Source organism: Macaca nemestrina, chromosome 12 (assembly GCF_043159975.1).
Source record: "Macaca nemestrina isolate mMacNem1 chromosome 12, mMacNem.hap1, whole genome shotgun sequence".
In the NCBI taxonomy this organism is placed as follows: domain Eukaryota; kingdom Metazoa; phylum Chordata; class Mammalia; order Primates; family Cercopithecidae; genus Macaca; species Macaca nemestrina.
Window position 1 is genome coordinate 55,429,877 of NC_092136.1, and position 18,843 is coordinate 55,448,719.

The 18,843-nt window shown below is 46.8% G+C and overlaps 1 non-coding gene across 1 annotated transcript; it reads left to right on the forward strand.

The window, feature by feature from the left end:
• Nucleotides 1-1,362: 1,362 nt before the first annotated feature.
• LOC112427873 (U6atac minor spliceosomal RNA) lies at nucleotides 1,363-1,487 on the forward strand. Its single transcript, XR_003019633.1, has one exon. It is a non-coding gene; the product is annotated as a U6atac minor spliceosomal RNA (small nuclear RNA).
• Nucleotides 1,488-18,843: the final 17,356 nt, after the last annotated feature.

Sequence of the window (18,843 nt, forward strand, 5' to 3'; positions counted from 1 at the left end):
GTAGCTTCTTTCCCCTCTCTGTGCCTGTTTTCTCACCTGCATTATTGAGGTTTCCAAAGACAGTCCCAGATCTCCTATGGTAAAGGCAGGAGGCAACTGTCCGAGTACCCCACCACCCCCGCTAAAGGCTGGTCCAGCTTAAATGTACTGCAGAGAGGGGTCCACAGGGCAAGATCAGGCCACAGTGGATGTCTGGGGCTGCTTGGGCCCAGCATGTCTGAGGCCATCTTTCGTTTGGATCTTTCTATTACCTCTTCCTAGAACAGAGTAGAAGACCGGAAAGGACTTTTCAGGAGAAGTGAGAGGTGAGGTTAGAAAGGCAGGAAAGAAAGAAAAGGGAAAACAAAAGTAAAGAAAGATACACTAGTGCCCAACAGGTAAAATAAAAGATAAATCAAAACCACAATGCAAATCAAAACCACAGTGAGTGATCACCTCATACCTGTTAGGCTGACTATTATCAAAAAGACAAGAGATGACAAGGGTTGGCAAGGATGTAGATAAAAGGTAACCCTTGTATACTGTTGGTGAGAATGTAAATTGGTACAACCATTATGGAAAACAGTATGGAGGTTCCTCAAAAAGTTACAACGATCTGGTAATCCTACTATTGGGTATACACCCTAAAGGAAATGAAATCACCACCTTGTAACGATAGCTGCACTCCCATGTTCATTGCAGCATTATTCAAAACCACCAAGATATGAAAATGACCAAAGTGTCCATCAAGAGATAAATGGATAAAGAAATCATGATATATATGTATAAAGATATGTGTATATATATATTTCTTTGTGTATATATAAACATATATATGTGTTACATATATTTATATATAAATGTAAACACACACGAAGAAATATTATTCAGCCTTGAAAAGAAAGTTATCCTGCCATTTGTAACAACGTAGATGAACCTAAAGGACATTATGCTAAGTAAAATAAACCAGACACAGGAAGAAAGAAAAATACTGCATGATTTCACTTATACATGAATCTAAAAAAAAATTGAATACATAAAAACAGAAGAATGATGATTGATGGGAGGGACTGGACAGATGTAGGTCAAAGGGTTGAAAGGTGTAGTTGTATAGGATGAATAAGACTAGAGATTAAATGGACAGCATGAGGACTATAGTTAATAACATTATATTGCATACTGGAAATTTGCTAAGAGAGTGAATTTTAGGCTCTCTCACCAAAAAAAGAAAGAAAGGTAACTATGTGAGATAATGGATATGTCAATTTCCTCGGCCATAGTAACTGCTTCGGCTACTGATAGAAAGAAGCTACTGATAGTTGCACAGCAAGTTCCTGCCTATGTACATTATGCATACAAATGTACATTAAAACATCATGTTGCATGTTTTAAGAAAGGAGGGAAAGTCAGCACTCCTCTTGACAATGACAGAAAAGGCCCTGCAGCCTGACAACATGCATACAGTTAAGGTATCGCCACCTACTTCAAGGCATCAACTACTTCCACTAACCATCCTTTTTAAAAACGCAAAAGGTTTGCTTTGGGGGCGCTTCCTGGTAGCTGAACACCTGGAGGCTCCTGGAAGGTGGTGCATCCAGAGAGGGCATGGAGCCCCTCGCTCTTCACACATCTCTTGCCCTAGGCATCTGTTCCATCCATCTGGCTGTTGTTCATCTGCATTCTTTGTAATATCCTTTATAGTAAATTGGTAAACTTTTTTTAAAATTGTGTCCTTCACTGGCTCCTTTGTAAACCCACTGGCAGGAGTGTCCCACTCAGAACCTAACAGTTCAACCTCCATAGCAAGGCTGCAATCAGCTGTACCATGCTCAGGGGACCCATGGATGAGAGACAAGCCTGTCCCCCAGGAAGTCCAGTCTCTGGTTGGGGGTGGGGGTAGCAAGCACACACAGTCACCAGCAATCCAGCCTGCAAAGTGCTTTGAGGAGGCAAGCCCTGGGGCTGTGAGAGCAGGGAGGAGGAAGTGACTGGTTCTGCTCTCGAGGTCACAGAAGGACAACAGCCTGGGGCATGACGCCAAGCACGTGTATGAAGGAGGATGGAGTGTTCTAGCCCCAGGGAAGAGCATAAACAGAGGCACTGGGCATGGTCACCGTGAGGAAGCAACTGTTCCTATGGAATCCCCCTTAGTGATCACAGCCTCCGTCCTTCCCCTGATTTCCCTGCTTTGGCTTAGCCTACCCTTGACACTCGGCATGCCCTCACCCTCTGACCTCTCCCAGTTCTCCTCCTGCAGGGGAGACTTTCAGTCCCCTGACTTTCAGTCCCTGACTTTCAGTCCCCTCTTCCCTGATCCCAAACCATTTGCCCACGAGGACTTCAGGAGAGTATCTTCCGAGAGAAGCCTGGCCCCACTGCAGAGTCAGGCTGTCCATCTTCCAGGGAGTCTTCCTGCAGACCCTCATTCAACATAGGTGTCTCCCCAATCTCTGGCCAACAAGCTACCCTTCTTTTCTCCCCTCAGACCCCAAAACCTCTTTTGCCAAGCTCAGCATTTGCAGAATAGCCTCCCCCTGTAGCAACAGGCAGTGGTCATTTAGCTGCCACTCCCTCCATTTCTCTTCCTTCCACTCCAAATCCACACTCTCTCATCTCCCATTCTTTCCTCCTGACTCCCCCTCTCCAGCCTTACCCATCTCCTGTCCACGCTCCACCTTACTATCTGATATACAAAGACGACTATCTGATATACAAAGTTGTCCATGTCACCCATGCTTAAAATGTTTTCTAACTCCCTATCATTCGCAGGAGTAAATCTAGACTCCTCAGTTGGCATTTGAAGCCCCCCACACTCTCTCCAGGTGAATTCTGTACCGGTCCCTCACACACCCTAAGATCCAGCTTCTTGGCCTATCCCGACCTGCCCTGCATTTTATCATACCTGTCACATCTTGAAGCAGCTGCAAGGTTGGGAAAGGCTGGATGCTGGTGGTAACTCAAGACTGGAGGGAGAGGGATTAAGCATTGGGCACCTCACCCACAGAATAGCGGTCTTGGCATTTTGGGGGTCACCTACCTTTTTTTAGTGTCTCTTAGAAGCCATAGGTCCCCTTCCTACAAAAATTAATATATAATGTACCTAAACACAAATTTTATACCACATGTCTGGGAAGTTACAGACCTTTCCCTTACAGTCTGATACGGTTTGACTGTGTTCTCCCCATCAAATCTCATCTTGAATTATAGTTCCCATAATCCCCACGTGTCATGAGAGGGACCAGGTGGAGATAATTGAATCATGGGGGCAGTTCCCCCCTACTGTTCTTGTGATAATGAGTGAGTTCTCATGAGATCTGATGGTTTTATAGACAGCTTTTACCCCTTTTGCTCGGCACTTCTCCTTGTTACTGCCATGTGAAGAAGGATGTGTTTGCTTCCCTTTCTGCCATAACTGTAAGTTTCCTGAGGCCTCCCCAGCCCTGCAGAACTATGAGTCAATTAAACCTCTTTTCTTTATAAATTACCCAGTCTCGGGTATGGCCTTATAGTGGCGTGAAAACGGACTATGCAGTCCATCCACGAACCCAGGTTTTGAAAGTCTCGCTCCAGAGAGCAGGCAGGAACTGTGAAAGCTGACCTAGCCATGCCTTGCAGGTCCTTGTGCCACCAACATCCAGCAAGGATCTGAAACTGAGTTGGTGTCCATAAGAACTTGTGGGACTATGCTGAATTCAACAGAAGGCAGGAGCTGCCTCAGAGAGAGAGAAGGCTGGGGCTCAAGATACAAGGAGAGCTGAGAGGCTCAGGTAGAACTTCCCACAGGTATAGCTCATGGGGTTACCATCCCATAGGTGGACTTGCTGATAAAGGAAAGCAGGTGAATTCCAGGCAGCCACTGGGAAAAAGTTGCCCTGTCCAGGTTTCAGCTCAGGTCTGCCTCTTTGAAGCTGGCACCAGATAGGTGACCAGGCCTGACCACATCCCTGCATACCTAAGAGGCATTACAAACCTGATTGCCCACTTTTACCCTCCACCAGCCATTGCTTCTCCCATCTCAGTTAATGAAAGCACCATTCAACAAATTGCTTAGACAAAAACCCAGGAATCTTCCTTCATTCCTCTTTCCTTCATCTGCCACATCCAATTCATCAAAAATGCCTGTCATTTTAACCTCCAAAAATGCACCAAATTTACCTTTTCTTCATCTGCACTGTTGTCACACCGCTCCAAGCCACCATCATCTCTGGCTTGGGTGACGTCTCCAACAAGGCATCCTGCTTCCACTCTTGCCCTGTGTGGTCCATTCTCTACACGGCAGCCAGAGTGACCTTTTATAAAATGTGAGATTATAGCATTCTACCACTACAGACTTTCTAGCAGCTTCCTTGAAATTAAAATCAAGTCCCAGGATCCTAACCATGACCTGCAAGACCCCCATGACCTGGCCGTTCTTTCTCTCTGACCTCACCTCGTGCAACTCTCTCTCTTTCATTGTGCACCTAGCAAACAGCCTTCTTTCTGGTCCCCAAGAAGCCGCAGGCTCAGGGCCTTTGCACTTCCTGACCCCCCTGCTCCCCAGATCTGGGCATGACAGACTCCCACACATCCCTCACTCTCAGTTCAAATGGCACCTCCTCAGAAAGGTGAGACCCCATCACTACCAATCCCATTGCCCTGTCTTATTTTCTTCATAGTATTTATCACGGGCTGAAATATTTTTGTTTATTTCTTCACGTTATTGACTGATTTCCAACTAGAATGTAAGCTCCACGTGAATAGGGACTGATTTCTCTCTTTTTAGTCCTGGAGCTCAGAATAAATGAAGTGACAAAAGGGAAAAACTAGGTAATGACTCAGGGCCCCCAGGGATATGGGTTTGACGTAAGGGTCGGGCCAGAGGAGGGCCAGAACAAGGCAGAATAAGGGGCTTGAGCACCCCCTCCCAGTCCTTCCTGATGGGGCCGCACAGCTCACTAGTGTGACTTGCTGCAGGAGGACTCCACCAGAGGCATGAATGAGACAAGGCACCTTGGCAGCTCCTCCTAATTCTAAGAAACTGCAGCTAGTGGACTGTTCACCAGCATGTGTACTGCTGCCAAGGTGAGTCCCTGGGATAGTTAATTCTCTGCACTAGGCTATGGTGGCCAGTTGTTTGATCAAACACCAGTTTAGACATTGCTGTGAAGGTGTTTTTGGCATGTAATTAACATTTAAATCAGTAGACTTTGAGTAAAGCAGATTACACTCCATACTGTGATGGGCCTTAGCTTATAGGTTGAAGGCCTTAAGAGCAAAGACTGAGAGTTCTTGAAACAGAAGGAATTCAGCCTCAAGACTGCAATATAGAAATTTCCTGAGTTGTCAGCTTGCCGGCTTGCCCTACAAATTTCAGACTAGCCAGCCCCGCAATCATGTGAGCCAGTTCCCTAAAACCCACCTCTCTTTCTCTCTCCTTCCCTCTCTCTTCCTCCCTTCCTCCCTCCCCCTCTCTTCCTCCCATATGTATGTGTGTATCTATATATTCGACAGGATATATACCCAATAGGGTGGATGGGTAGATATCTTACTGGTTCTGTTTCCCTAGAGAGCCCTGACTAATAATACACTCCTTTCCCCTACTTCATCCGCAGAGAGGGAAGTAGCCTCCATCCCCATCTCTTCCTCCCGGATGTATGTGTGTATCTATATACCCGATAGGATACACATCCAATAGGGTAAACGGGTAGATATCTTACTGGTTCTATTTCTCTTGAGAGCCCTGACTAATAATACACTCCTTTCCTCTACTTCATCCGCAGAGAGGAAGTAGCCAGGGAAAATCAAGTAAGAGTGAGGTCACTGTGGAAGTCCCAGAAGTGCCGTGGTTCTCTTCTCAAACATGAAGGGCCCCAGGGTACCAGCCTGTGCATCCCCCTGCGAGCCTGTCCTGCAATCCTTCCAGGAACAGCCTGGCTTGTGGCCTAATGCTCAGGCGGTCCCCTGTACTAATGAGATAATACGATCAGAAAATGAATCTAGTTTTAAAAGAATGTTGATAAATGCGGCAAACATGCACTCAACAGATTACATATCAATGTTAAAGAGTCACCAAAGCCTCTCTTCTCGTCAGATGTAGTCATTCATTCACTCACTCAACAAATATTTATTGAAAGCCTGCATGTGCCAGACATTCTTCTAGGCATCAGGAATGCAGCAGCAAACAAAACAGTGACATTCAGGCAGAGAGAGAAAGATAGTAAAGAGATTGATACAGAATACGTTATGTGGTGATGATAAAGAGCTACAAAGAAAAATGAATCATGGTAAGGGGAGTGGGGGTGTGAGTGAAGAAAGTGTCTAATTGATGTGGGGTGTGTAGAGAAAGCCTCTTTGTTAAGGGAGCCTCTGAACGGAGGCCCAAAAGGAGTGAGGGAGTGAGCCAGGCAGCACTGTGCGAGAAGAGCATCCCAACAGAGGGCCCAGCAGATGTGAAGCCCCGAGGCTTGGCATGCTGGCATCTTCCAGGAACAAGGAGGCCAGTACGACCAGAATAGAGTACACAAAAGAGAGTCCAGGAGAAGGGGTTGGAGGCCAAGTCATAGAGGGTCTTAAGTCCATGAGAAGAACTTTCAATCTTACTGAGGAAGTCAGAAGGCCTTTGGAGTTTTTGTTCAGGGGAGGAGTACTAACTCCATAAAACTCATAAGAGGTAGAGAAAAAAGAAAGGGGCAGGGGTGGTTTTACTTCCAGTACTTCTGTGCCAGTCACTCCTGGGCCACATATGCCCGAGAGAGGCCTCCACGATTGAATTTTCAACAGCTACTGCCTTGCCTCCCATTTATGTTGCCTCATCCAAACAGGACCAGTTTTAACTTCAGGGTGACACACCTGGGGGTGGAAGAAGGGCGGTGGAGGGAGGAGGACCACTGGGGCCACACTAACCCCCATCTCCACAAGTTTGTGCTGCTGCTTTCAATGCTGCTTTGTCTAATCTTTTTCCATCATCATCTTAACAACTGTCGTGCCACTATACCACCTTGAAAACTGTCTTCCAGAAATAATCCCGTGGAGACAGTGGCTCTCTCTTTCCTAGCCCTCTGGAGTATTGATCCTCACCCCAGCCCTCCTCTTTCATGCTCAAGACCACAGCCTGGTGGCTCCAAAAAGGACCTTCTGGGTCAGTGCACAGAGCACTTAGAAGCACCTCTGCCCCTTCCTCACTTACTTCCTGTTAATCCATCAGCATTCTGCAGCTCTGGCCAACGCTATCAGCCTCTACTCAATACGGTGCTTCATTCCACTGTGGGAGGGAAAGTGAGGAAATAAAAATATGACAAAGGAAGAGAGAGCTGAGAGAGAAGGCCAGAGGAGAGGAGAGCCACGATCAGGAAGGAACTGCTAAGACACTTCATCCCTGAAGGAGCTCAGGAATCACTGCATCTGGTGAGCAGGGACAAGGAGCTCATCAGAAAAGACTCTGCTTCCTCAAGTGTGTCCTCTAAAGCCAAGAAGAGTGACAGCAGGAATCTCCATGGTGGGGGGAAGGAGGCGCCTGCGGTCAAGTCGGGGACCTTTTTTTTTTTTTTTTTTTTTTGACATGCAGAAGGGTTCAGCAGGTAAAGGGAAAACTGCACCTATAGAAGTCCTGTCCTTTTCACAAGTACCAGCTCAGATGCCCCAAGAAAACAGCCCACATCTCCAAGTGGGAATGAACATCTCCCTCCCTCTCTATCCCAGAGAGCTCAGCCATAGGGAATCCAGAGCCCTAGGCAGGAAACATTCTTCATGGAAGCCAGAGAAGCGTGTCGTGTTCTCATGCCACACCAAAGTGACATTTTCTCCTCTCTTTCCAATTCTACCCTTCCTGCCTTGAATATTAGACTGACTGAGTGCCCCTCTCCCTCCACATCATGTGATGCTCTGCGTGAGTTTCTCAGGGGTGAAGGGGTGACTCAGCCTGGCTGCCTGAACCTACTTTCCAGCTCTCTGGCCCACGGCACATCCTCAGCACGGTCTCCACACCGCAGAGCAAGATGTGCCCTCTCTGCCTTCACTGCATTCAAATCCAAAAGAATTTTTCCATGATTTGTCACTTTCAGAGAGGGCTTACATAAAGAGTAGTTGTTTCCAGAGCAAAGCAAAGAATAATCAATGGAATTTAAAACAATCCTAGGAAAGGCTAGTCCCAGTGGAGCCAAGAAAGTTCTCCTGCCCCAGTTGAATCACTATTTTTTTTTTTTTTTTTTTTTTGAGACGGAGTCTCGCTCTGTCGCCCAGGCTGGAGTGCAGTGGCCGGATCTCAGCTCACTGCAAGCTCCGCCTCCTGGGTTCACGCCATTCTCCTGCCTCAGCCTCCCGAGTAGCTGGGACTCCAGGTGCCCGCCACCTCGCCCGGCTAGTTTTTTGTATTTTTTTTAGTAGAGACGGGGTTTCACCGTGTTAGCCAGGATGGTCTCGATCTCCTGACCTCTTGATCCGCCCGTCTCAGCCTCCCCAAGTGCTGGGATTACAGGCTTGAGCCACCGCGCCCGGCCTGAATCACTATTATGCACAGTTCTGGCCCTGCAGGAACCCAAGAGCCCTCATATTGGAAGGGTATTCCAGGTCCCCTGCGCCCAACGTATTTACTCAAGGCTGTTTGAAAGACCTTAGCTTTAGTGCAAGGCTCCCAGGGAAACAGATAAGAGGGTGTCCCTCCTACCTTACCTTTTCTCCATATGTTGGCAGTTCAGCTTTCGCTCTAGCCCAAGCCTCTTCTGGGTTCCTGTCTCATTTATTCAAGTGCCTACTTGACCTTTTGCGGATGTCTAATGGAGATCTCAAACTTAACACGCTCAAATCTGAACTCTGGATTTCCTCCCTGAACTCCGAAGCTTCTCTGCTTGTGATCTTCATATCTCAGTTGAAGATGCCACTATTCACTCAGTTTCTCAAGCCAGAAATGTGGCAAAAGTACATGAATCTCCCTTGTCCACCACATCCTACTCTACACCCCAAACATGTCTCCAGTGCCGTCCCATCAGATTAAGACACCGTTATCCCTTGGCTAAAAGACCAGCAGTTCCCTGCTTCCATGTGACCCCCTCTCCAATCTATTTTCCACGTAGCAGCTAGAGCAATTTTTAAAATCAGATCACATCAATTCCTGCTTTAGTCGTTTCCTTTTATAACTTCCTCACTGAGGCCAAAAAGCTGGGCATGAATATGTCTCCTGCCTTCTTTCCTGGTCTCATTTTATGCCACTTTCTCACTTGCTGTACTTCAGCCACATCAAGCTTCTTTCCAGTTCTGGAACATGTTTTCTTCTCCACCTCAGGGCCTTAGCACTTGTTTTCCGTTCTCTGCACATTTTTTCCCCTACAACATCCTTCAGATCTTAGCTTAGTCACTTCCTCAGAAAGCCTACTCCTAATACCCTTCCTAAGTAGGTGCCCCCATAATTTGTTGTCATTTTCTTTTGCAGTCTCATTTATTCTTTATATAACATTTAGCCAATTAGCAGTTGACAATTAACTCTATGTTTACATGTTTATTGCCAGTCTCCCTGCCATTGTCTGCTATCCCCATAAGAATGAGCCTAGACTGAAGGCATGTTAGTGAGTCCAGCTGGAGACAGTCCAGGTCCCGCCCGAGAGAGGCAGGGTTTGAGGCCTGAGGCAGACACAAGGCTCCTTGCAGGAAGAAACCATGCCTGAGTTGTTTACACAGGACTTGGCAGATACATTGATTGGATGACTGGATGGATGGATGGATGGATGGATGGATGGATGGATGGGTGGATGGATGGATGGATGGATGGGGGAATTTCAGCTGTGGGCAAAAGGCAGTAGAAACCATGTCTGAAGAATGGGAGTTGACTGAACAGAACGGACCCTGCACTGGCAGGAATTCTATAGACCCAAGTTCAGAGACAATGCCATTTTAGCACCTGGATGAGAAAGAGACTAGGACAAGTCAGCCTTGCATGTGCTCAGGTAATACCTGCCTGCATCATGAGAGGGAGAATTAAAACCAAAAGAATAAAGAATATCTATAGTCTGACTTTCTCCTTCTTCACTTTGGCCAGAGTTGCCTTGACTCAGGTCAATCACATGGGTTGATGAGCTGATGTGGGATGACCCATAATACTCTGGGAGATGTCTACATGAAGAATTTGACTTTGGAGTCAGTAACCCTTACCGGTACATGAGGAGATCTACTTACTGGGGGAAGGGCTGCTGTCCATAGACTCCTAATGACCTTTGCAACCAACAGAAGGGAGACAAATGGAAAGGAGAGAAGACTCCTGGGCATGACTCAGTGGAACAGGAAGCATAGCCCATGCCAGTGTCATTCTCTACAGAGAAAGTATGTAGGGCCAAGGAGAGGAACAAAGAAAATGGAGAAAGCCTCCTCACTAACTCTGAGCCACGGGTTCCAGCCCAGCTGCAAAATGGGCTGGTAAACTCTTCAGGGGTCATCCCTAGTTAACATCAGTATCAAAGATAGCCAGGCCAGTGGGCAGAGATGATAGAGATGGGAGGTAACATAGAGCCAGGTGAAGGTTCATCACCATGCCCAGGGTTCCCTTCATCAGTGGCTGGAGTAATGGGCCAAAGTTTATAAGCAGGTATAGAACCCCAGGAAGGCTTAGAACCTGAGTGTAGACCCACAGGAAGGGTTCAAGGAAGTATAACCAAGTGAACTAGGACGAAAGGACTAAGGCAGGACCCCAGTCCTGTGGATATACCAACACAGCAAAGCAGGAAGCCCAGCCTGGTGCTACCAGCAGGAAGATGATTCCAAGCCCCATGGAATGGGATTGCGGCTGTTGTCAGGATTGGCTCAGGTTCCCAGATGGGCTCAGGCCTGGAAGTGGGAACATCAGTGACTCCAGCCATGAGGTGCTGGAGAGACAGATGCAGGGATAGCAAGGTGCACATAAAACTGACAGCATCTGGAAAAACATGAGTATCCTTTCCCACACCAAGACGGTGGAATGAGGGAAAGTGTCATTGCTCTGCAGGATTACAGATGACTAAGGAGACACCAAATGTCCTACCCCTTGTAGTCCTTTAGGAGCTGGCTCTCTGGCCTGCCTTGGGGACCCTTCTCTCCAGCTTCAGAGAAAGGCCTTTTCCCCCAACACCATTTTATGCCTCAGTGTGATTCCTTAGTGTGAGGTGGGACTCAGGAGAGAGAGGCTCTTCTTCCCTGCCTTGCCTGGGCCTTCCCTACATTCTGTCTAGGAAGCAACCTCAGGGTAAAGAAGACCATCCTTGGTAAGGGCCCATCCTTCCCCCAGGATCCTGAACCCTGCGAGAGGTCACCCTGTCCGGGATCTATGACACGCTCCTTCTGATAACCTCCCCAAGGGTTGCAGCTAGCCATACCACTGGTGTTTGGCTCCCGGCTCGTTCCAAGGCCCGCCAACAAAATCCTATTTAATCAACACTGCTCGTTCTGCAGCTGCTCCCAAGGGGAAACCACATAGGCACAGTCCATTTCACAACTGTTGGCTCCACATCAGGACCAGTGGAACAGAGTGTAGTGGAAAGAGCACTGGGCTGGGAGTCAGGAGCCCTGGGTCCAGCCTTACTCTCACACTAATGCCTGGCCGCCATTTCCCTGTCCTGTCTCCCTCCCAAGGGTGGAGTTGCATCAAAGGAGAAGCTGTCTGTGACTTATAGTTCACTACTAAGCACTTTCTATAAACAAGAACCCCCAGGCATGGGACCTCAGGGTGGGCTCCTCTTAGCCATACTCATACATGTGACTCTGAACCCCTAGCCATCGCTGCTTTTACCAAAAGTGAGCCTGTCACCCACCAAGGCTAATTAGCACCTTTCCCCCAAGGAACTTGGAGTGGGGGAAGAAAGACAGAGAAAGAGGCTCATGTGGACTCAGGACCTGTGGGGCAATTGCATTTTCTGCCACGCTGTCAGGTGATCAGAAAAACCTGTTCTGCAAGGAGAGAGAAACATGAAACAAATATGCAAGACTTGCAGACAGAGGTGCAAAGAGAGCCAGTGGATTTTAGTTCTGGTTTCCAGGTCTCCCTGAAACCTGCCTGCACCTTTTTTTCAAGCTGGCTTTTAAAAATGAGTCTCTCTCGGATCCCAAGTCTCCAGACAGCTTCAAAGTGGTGAGCCCTGACAAGCTATCAGGGTCCCGCTCAGCAGTCCACCTGTGTAATGCCTGTCTGTTCGGGCATCTCTCCTCGGCTGCACTGTGCTCCGGCAAGCTGGGCTCAGGCGCTGGTCCACACCTGTGCTTCACCCCTGCCCCATGACACAGCCCAGTGTTTCGGCCAAAGTAGGTGCTCACTCAACTGGTGTCAGGTTAAGACAGAAAATCCAAAGACATCATTCCTCTGTGAGGCGTGTTCCTCAGAGCCAGGCCAGGCAGCAACTCCCTCCCTGCACAAGGTTGTCCACAATAAATCCATGACCTGCTCAAGACCTTCCGGTTCTGCAATCCATGGCCCTGCATGAGCCCAGAATTCAACTCCTGATGCAGCCAGCCCACAACTTCCCAAGTTTTATTTTCATTAACCCAACTGGAAAATTGGACCTCACTCAGGATTGTGCTGAAAACCAGATGCTGGAGCTGGGCTCTGGTTTCCTAGATAAACACATTGCAATAATATGCATCTACCCGTGAGATGCTCTGTGTGGCGGCACGTGGCAGCACTCCAGAAGAAAGAAAAACAATGTCAAAGCTTCATTTGAGGCTTCTCACTCCCCTTCCTGGCCAGCGGCTGGGAAAATTGCCACATTTTTTGTTGGCCCCATTGCAGGCCAGCTCTCTCTCTCTGCTGGCTACCCTCACCCTGTCCCTACCTCTGGCCCAGAACTTTACAGCTTCTAGAAAGAACTTCAAGCTTTTCCCAATTGCCCTGTCTAGATCCAGCCCTTTTCCTCTGTGTTCCCACCATGCCCTGTGTCGACCCCATCCTAGCAGCGGAAGACAGTGTTGCGATTGTTGGGGTTGTCTGGCCCCTCTAGAGGGCTCCAGCACAGTCAGTGAACATAGTTCTTAATGTTGTTAAATGAATGAATGAAAATGAGTCATGCCAGTGGCAGTGGGTGGGGGACAAAGTGGGTTGCACATGTGGAGGAGGCATGGGCTTCAGGGATGTCATTGAGGGCTGATTTTCTACAGCCCGAGTATTTTCGCTTACTCATCCAAGGTTCACTGAGCTTTCCCCTTGCAACAGACCCTGTGCTTAGTGTGGGGACAGGTGGGATTCTGACACATCCCTGCCCTCAAGGGGCCTGCCACTTGGGAGAGGAACGGTGGTAGCAGGATAAGGTTTCCTGTTCCCCTTGCCCACTTCATCCCAACACATAACCCCACCATCCTTGTAGAGAAGGCTTGTCTCTAGATAGTCACCATAGAGTGGCAGAAACTCTGTTAGCATAAAAACCCCAAGCGATGGAAGGCAATCAATATTAGAAAGAGAATGACTTGGGTTTTGGGGCATGGGAATTTGAGACAAAGTCTCGCTCTGTCACCCATGCTGGAGTACAGTGGTGCTGTCACAACTCACTGCAACCTCAACCTCTTGGGCTCAAGCCATCCTCCTACCTCAGCCTCCTGAATAGCTAGGAACACAGGCAAATGCCATCACACCCAGATAATTTTTTACATTTTTTTAAGAGACGAGGTCTCCTTATGTTGCCCAGACTAGTCTTGAACTCCTGGGCTCAAGCGATCCTCCCTCCTTGGCCTCCCAAAGTACTGGGATTGAGAAAGACTTGTTTATGATGCTCCTCTGACAATTTTGAAAGACATTAAGACCTGAAGACCTCAGGATATGATGCTATCACTCTATAATGGAGTAGGAATCCTAGGGGAGGCCGAGGAGTGCAAAAAAGAAACAGGGGGTCATAAGGGAGGCAAAGAGAGCAAAGAGAACACCCATTTGCCTATCTAAGGCTGCTTCTATATGAACCAGTGGATGATTTGCTGAGAAAATTAAATGCTTTGCTGTACCCTTTAGTCTTCACAGGTGTACATGAATCCCTGACAATCAGAGGTGTTAGAGCTGTGTACAAGAATAGTTAAAGAATTATAAGATACTTCCAATGGGGCATAATTGGGAATGGTACAAGAGCCTGTGTAGCATAAAGGAAGGGAGGGTTTTTTAGGGAACCCATGCCCTCATTCAGGCATGTACGCTATGTGGCATTTGGCTTCGAATCCTGCTGTCGTCCTTCTCGTTTATTTCCTTGGCCTCTCTGGACCTCAGCTGCTCCAGGTGGATAGTAAAAATCCCATCGTGCAAGGAGGAGAGGCTCATATCAGGAAAGATGAGCACATGGATTCACAGAGCTGCCAGGGGAATCACAATCACAAACCCAGCTGTTGTTGTCAGGGACATCTCTCTGACGAACTCACAGCTCACAGAACTGTGGTTCTGCTCCAGTCCACGTGGTGTTTCTCTCTTCTGAGGCCAGTCAGATCCCAGAGAGGAATTCAGTTGCTGCCCCCTTTCCTGGCCCTTGGCCCTGTCGGGTACTGAAGGGTGGTGTATCCTTAGGGTAATCCAGGGAAGAAGTCACATCTCCTTTGAGGAGAGTAGGGAGGGCAGAGCAAATTTCTTAACAACTTCAAAGCCTGACGTAAAAGCAAACAAATACCAAAAAAGGTTTAGTTTAGACAATAACATGTAATCTACATAAATGCAAATTGGGCCACTTTTCTATGTGGAAGAGGATTAAGTCCTTAAATTTTAAAAACTAAAGAAAAGTCAAGGTTTTAATTTAAATTAAATTTTAAAAACTTAGGAAATTGACACGAGCATTATAATGAAACTGTGAAGACTATTTTTAATTATAATTACAAAAATGTGTTGGGAGGCCGAGGCGGGCGGATCACCTGAGGTCAGGAGTTCGAAACCAGCCTGACCAACATGGAGAAACCCCGTCTCTACTAAAAATACAAAACTAGCCAGGCATGGTGGCAGGTGCCTGTAATGCCAGCTACTCAAGAGGCTGAGACAGGAGAATCACTTGAACCTGTGAGACAGAGGTTGCGATGACCCGAGATTGTGCCATTGCAGTCCAGCCTGGACTACAAGAGCGAAATTCTGTCTCAAAGAAAAAAAAAAAAAGTGAAGACCACTTAATTATAAAGACATTTTTGTGTATTTCAGACTTCTGTGTGACTTCTCTCATAGGAATGGCAGGATATACTTTTTTTTTTTTTTTTTTTTTTTTTGAGACAGAGTCTCGCTCTGTTGCCCAGGCTGGAGTGCAGTGGTGCAATTTCAGCTCACTGCAACTTTGCCTCCCAGGTTCAAGTGATGCTCCTGCTTCAGCCTCCTGAGTAGCTGGGATTACAGGCGTGCGCCACCACGCCCAGCTAATTTTTGTATTTTTAGTAGAGATGGGGTTTCACCATATTGGCCAGGCTGGTCTCAAACTCCTGACCTCAAGTGATCCACCCACCTCGGCCTCCCAAAGTGCTGGGATTACAGGCGTGAGCCACCGCGCCTGGCCAGTTGTGCCTTTTTGATGGATTTACACTTGCTATATATTTTTTATGAATCTTGATATTTTGTTCTATATACATTGCAAATCTTTCCCATGCTGTTTTTTTTTTTTTCTTTTTCTTTTTCCTTATTGCTTCCTATGAATGAAACTCATCATTTGTCTGTCCAGGACTCGTCTACTTTTCTTGAGGAAACAGATTGTGAGACAACCCAAGAGAAGAGGGAGGAGACAAGATAGCGGAGAAAACCAAAGACCGAGGATGAGAGACTCAGAGCTAGGAGCTGAAACTCAGGAAGGAAGGAGCCAAAACAGGGAAGGAGGAACAGCCTCTGAGAGGGAGGAGCTGAGACTCAGAGAAGGAGGAGCCCAGACTCAAAGGGGGAGGGGCTGAGACCCAGAGAGGGAGGAGCCGAGACTCAAAGTGGGAGTAGCTGAGACTCTGACAGGCTGACAGGGACTGGGGAGAGGCCAGACTTGGAAAGATAGACACCAGAGAGAGGGGACAGAGATGCGGAAAAAGTTTCTTTTGTGTTCTTAATGCTTTTATGGTGTCTTAACTTGCAAAAAAGTTTTCGAGTTTATGTAGTCAAATCTACCAGCCCCTTCTTATTAAGACTTCTCAAGTTTAGAATCTCAGAATGGTCTTTCCCACTCCAAGATTGAAAAACTGCTCTCAAATGTTGTGTTCTAAAACATTTTAGTTTTGTTCTTTAGTGTTACTTCCGTAATCCATTTGCAAATGTATTTTCATTTGTATATGTGTGAGATAGGAATTCTAATCTAATTATTTTCCAGATAGATATCTAATAACATCATCTGTTATAATATTCACCCTTATTCCCCTCTTTCTGCCCTGTCATTTCAAATACGGTGTTCATTACTTCTCAGTCTTTTGGCTAAGATCAAGTGTGAAATACCATATTCATCATATACTAAACTTCTACATGTTGGTGAATCTGTTTCTGGAGTCTCTATTCTGTTCCACTGAATTATTTGTCTATACTTGTGCCAATCCCACAATGTTTTAACCACTATAGCTTTATGGTATATTTTGATATCTAATAGGGAAAATTCTTCACTATTGTTCTTTTTCAAAATGTTCTTGGCTAGACTTCTGCATTTTTTCTTCCAGATGAACTTAAGAATTTGTGGTCAAGTTGCATAAAAAGTTCAGAACCCACCAAATACTTTGTTTCTAAATGTTACTCCTTTTCTAGTTACTGATCTATTTCTCCTTCTTCCCATCCCACCTCCTTTAAGCAGTACATATGGTTATCAGCAAGGCACTCCCAAAATTCTAAGAAGTAAAAATTTTAAACCCCCACATTATAAATAAAATTAGAACATGCAGAAAGCAATAATCATAGACTATTCTGGGGTCAGGAGTAGTAAGCACAGAACCTAATTGATTCCATTTAACAAACTTACTTTAAAGAATAAAGAATAGGCCGGGCGCGGTGGCTCAAGCCTGTAATCCCAGCACTTTGGGAGGCCGAGGCGGGTGGATCACGAGGTCAGGAGATCAAGACTATCCTGGCTAACATGGTGAAACCCCGTCTCTACTAAAAATACAAAAAAAAACTAGCCGGGCGTGGTGGCGGGCGCCTGTAGTCCCAGCTACTTGGGAGGCTGAGGCGGGAGAATGGCGTGAACCCGGGAGGCGGAGCTTGCAGTGAGCCGAGATCACGCCACTGCACTCCAGCCTGGGAGACACAGCGAGACTCCATCTCAAAAAAAAAAAAAAAAAAAAAAAAGAATAAAGAATAAAGAGGCTGGGCACAGTGGCTCACACCTGTAATCCCAGCACTTTGGGAGGCTGAGGTAGGAGGATCACTTGAACCCGGTAGTTAAAGACCAGCCTGGGCAACATAGAGACCCATCTCTACAAAAAAATAAAAATAAAAAAATTACCCAGGCGTGGGGGCACACAACTATAGTCCCAGCAACTTGGGAGGCTGAGGTGGGAGGATTGGTTGAGCCCAGGAGGTTGAGACTGCAGTGAGCTATGATCACACCACTGTGCTCCAGTCTGGGTGACAGAGTGAGAACTTGTCTCAAAAAAAAAAAAAAAAAAATATATATATATATATATACACACACACACACACACACACACACACACACACATAAATAAAAAGAATTGACCAATCATAAAGGGTCAAGGATACAAGTATAGAAAAAAAAAAAGCGATGAGCTTTTTTAAGCAAAGTCAATTCATGACTGCCTACAATACAGGGATGGGCAAATATGCGACTTGTGCCCTTCTTATATCCCCTCAGCACTATCCATTTCAGACCCACCAGCACAACTTCTAACCACCACATCTGTTTCTCTTGACCTGAGGACTCTCTGGCCACCAAAGCTCGTTCTTCCCATGTACACAGTAGGAAAGATGTGTTGACAAATTAGCCACCCAATCCGCTCCCTGGTCAGGAGTATCACTCAGTCAACGACTTATGAGAGTTGGTGCATAAAGACCCAGATCTTCGGCTGAGAACAGTGGCTCGTGCCTGTAATCCCAGCACATTGGGAGGCCAAGGTGGGCAGATCATCTGAGGTCAGGAGTTCAAGACCAGCCTGGCCAACATGGTGAAACCCCATCTCTATTAAAAATACAAAAAGTAGTTTGGTGTGGTGGTGCATGCCTGTAATCCCAGCTACTCGGGAGGCTGAGGCAGGAGAATCGCTTGAACCCGGGAGGCAGAGGTTGCAGTGAGCTGAGATCACCCCACTGGACTCCAGCCTGGGCAACAGAGTGAGACTCTGTTTCAAAGAAAAAAAATAAAAAGACTCAGATCTCTGGCCCCTAGGTTGGATTAACATGGGGATGCATATTGTACACTGTCTCCCAGAGTCTCCAGTGAGGCCAAGCTTCAGTTACCCACAGTGGTATCTTGTTTGATAGCATACCTGTATTGGTTTCCTTCCTTTCCCTGTTTCATTTCACTCTGCTACCACTGTTTCCCGGAACCACTTCCCAATTAAACTGTTTACACTCAAATCCTTGTTTCAGGGTCTGCTTCTGGAGGAACTCAAACAAAGAGGGGCAGTCCCCTGACCCAAGGCCTTAACCTACCCAGCTTCAAAGGTAGGCCTTCCCCCATCCCAGGCATGGGGGAACAGTTGATTAGAACCTGTTGCCATCAAACCCCACCATCAAAACTGTCACCCCTAAATCTGATTCCAAGTTCACCAAGCAATCTTCTGATGATGACCTGGTTTCCCAGATGGTTTTCCATTAAAAAAGAGGGGATGGTGACAAGAGGCAGCAAATGCCCAGTCCCCAAGTGGTTTTGCTTCTCATCGCCAACAAATACTTAGCAAGTAGTTTACACAATAAGCACTTGCAAGCTCAGACAACAAAACCCTATTCTGAGTGATATACAGCCACTCTCAGTGTTGACAAACGTGTGTTTCCAAGCCTACCAAGATGAGAACCAGGCT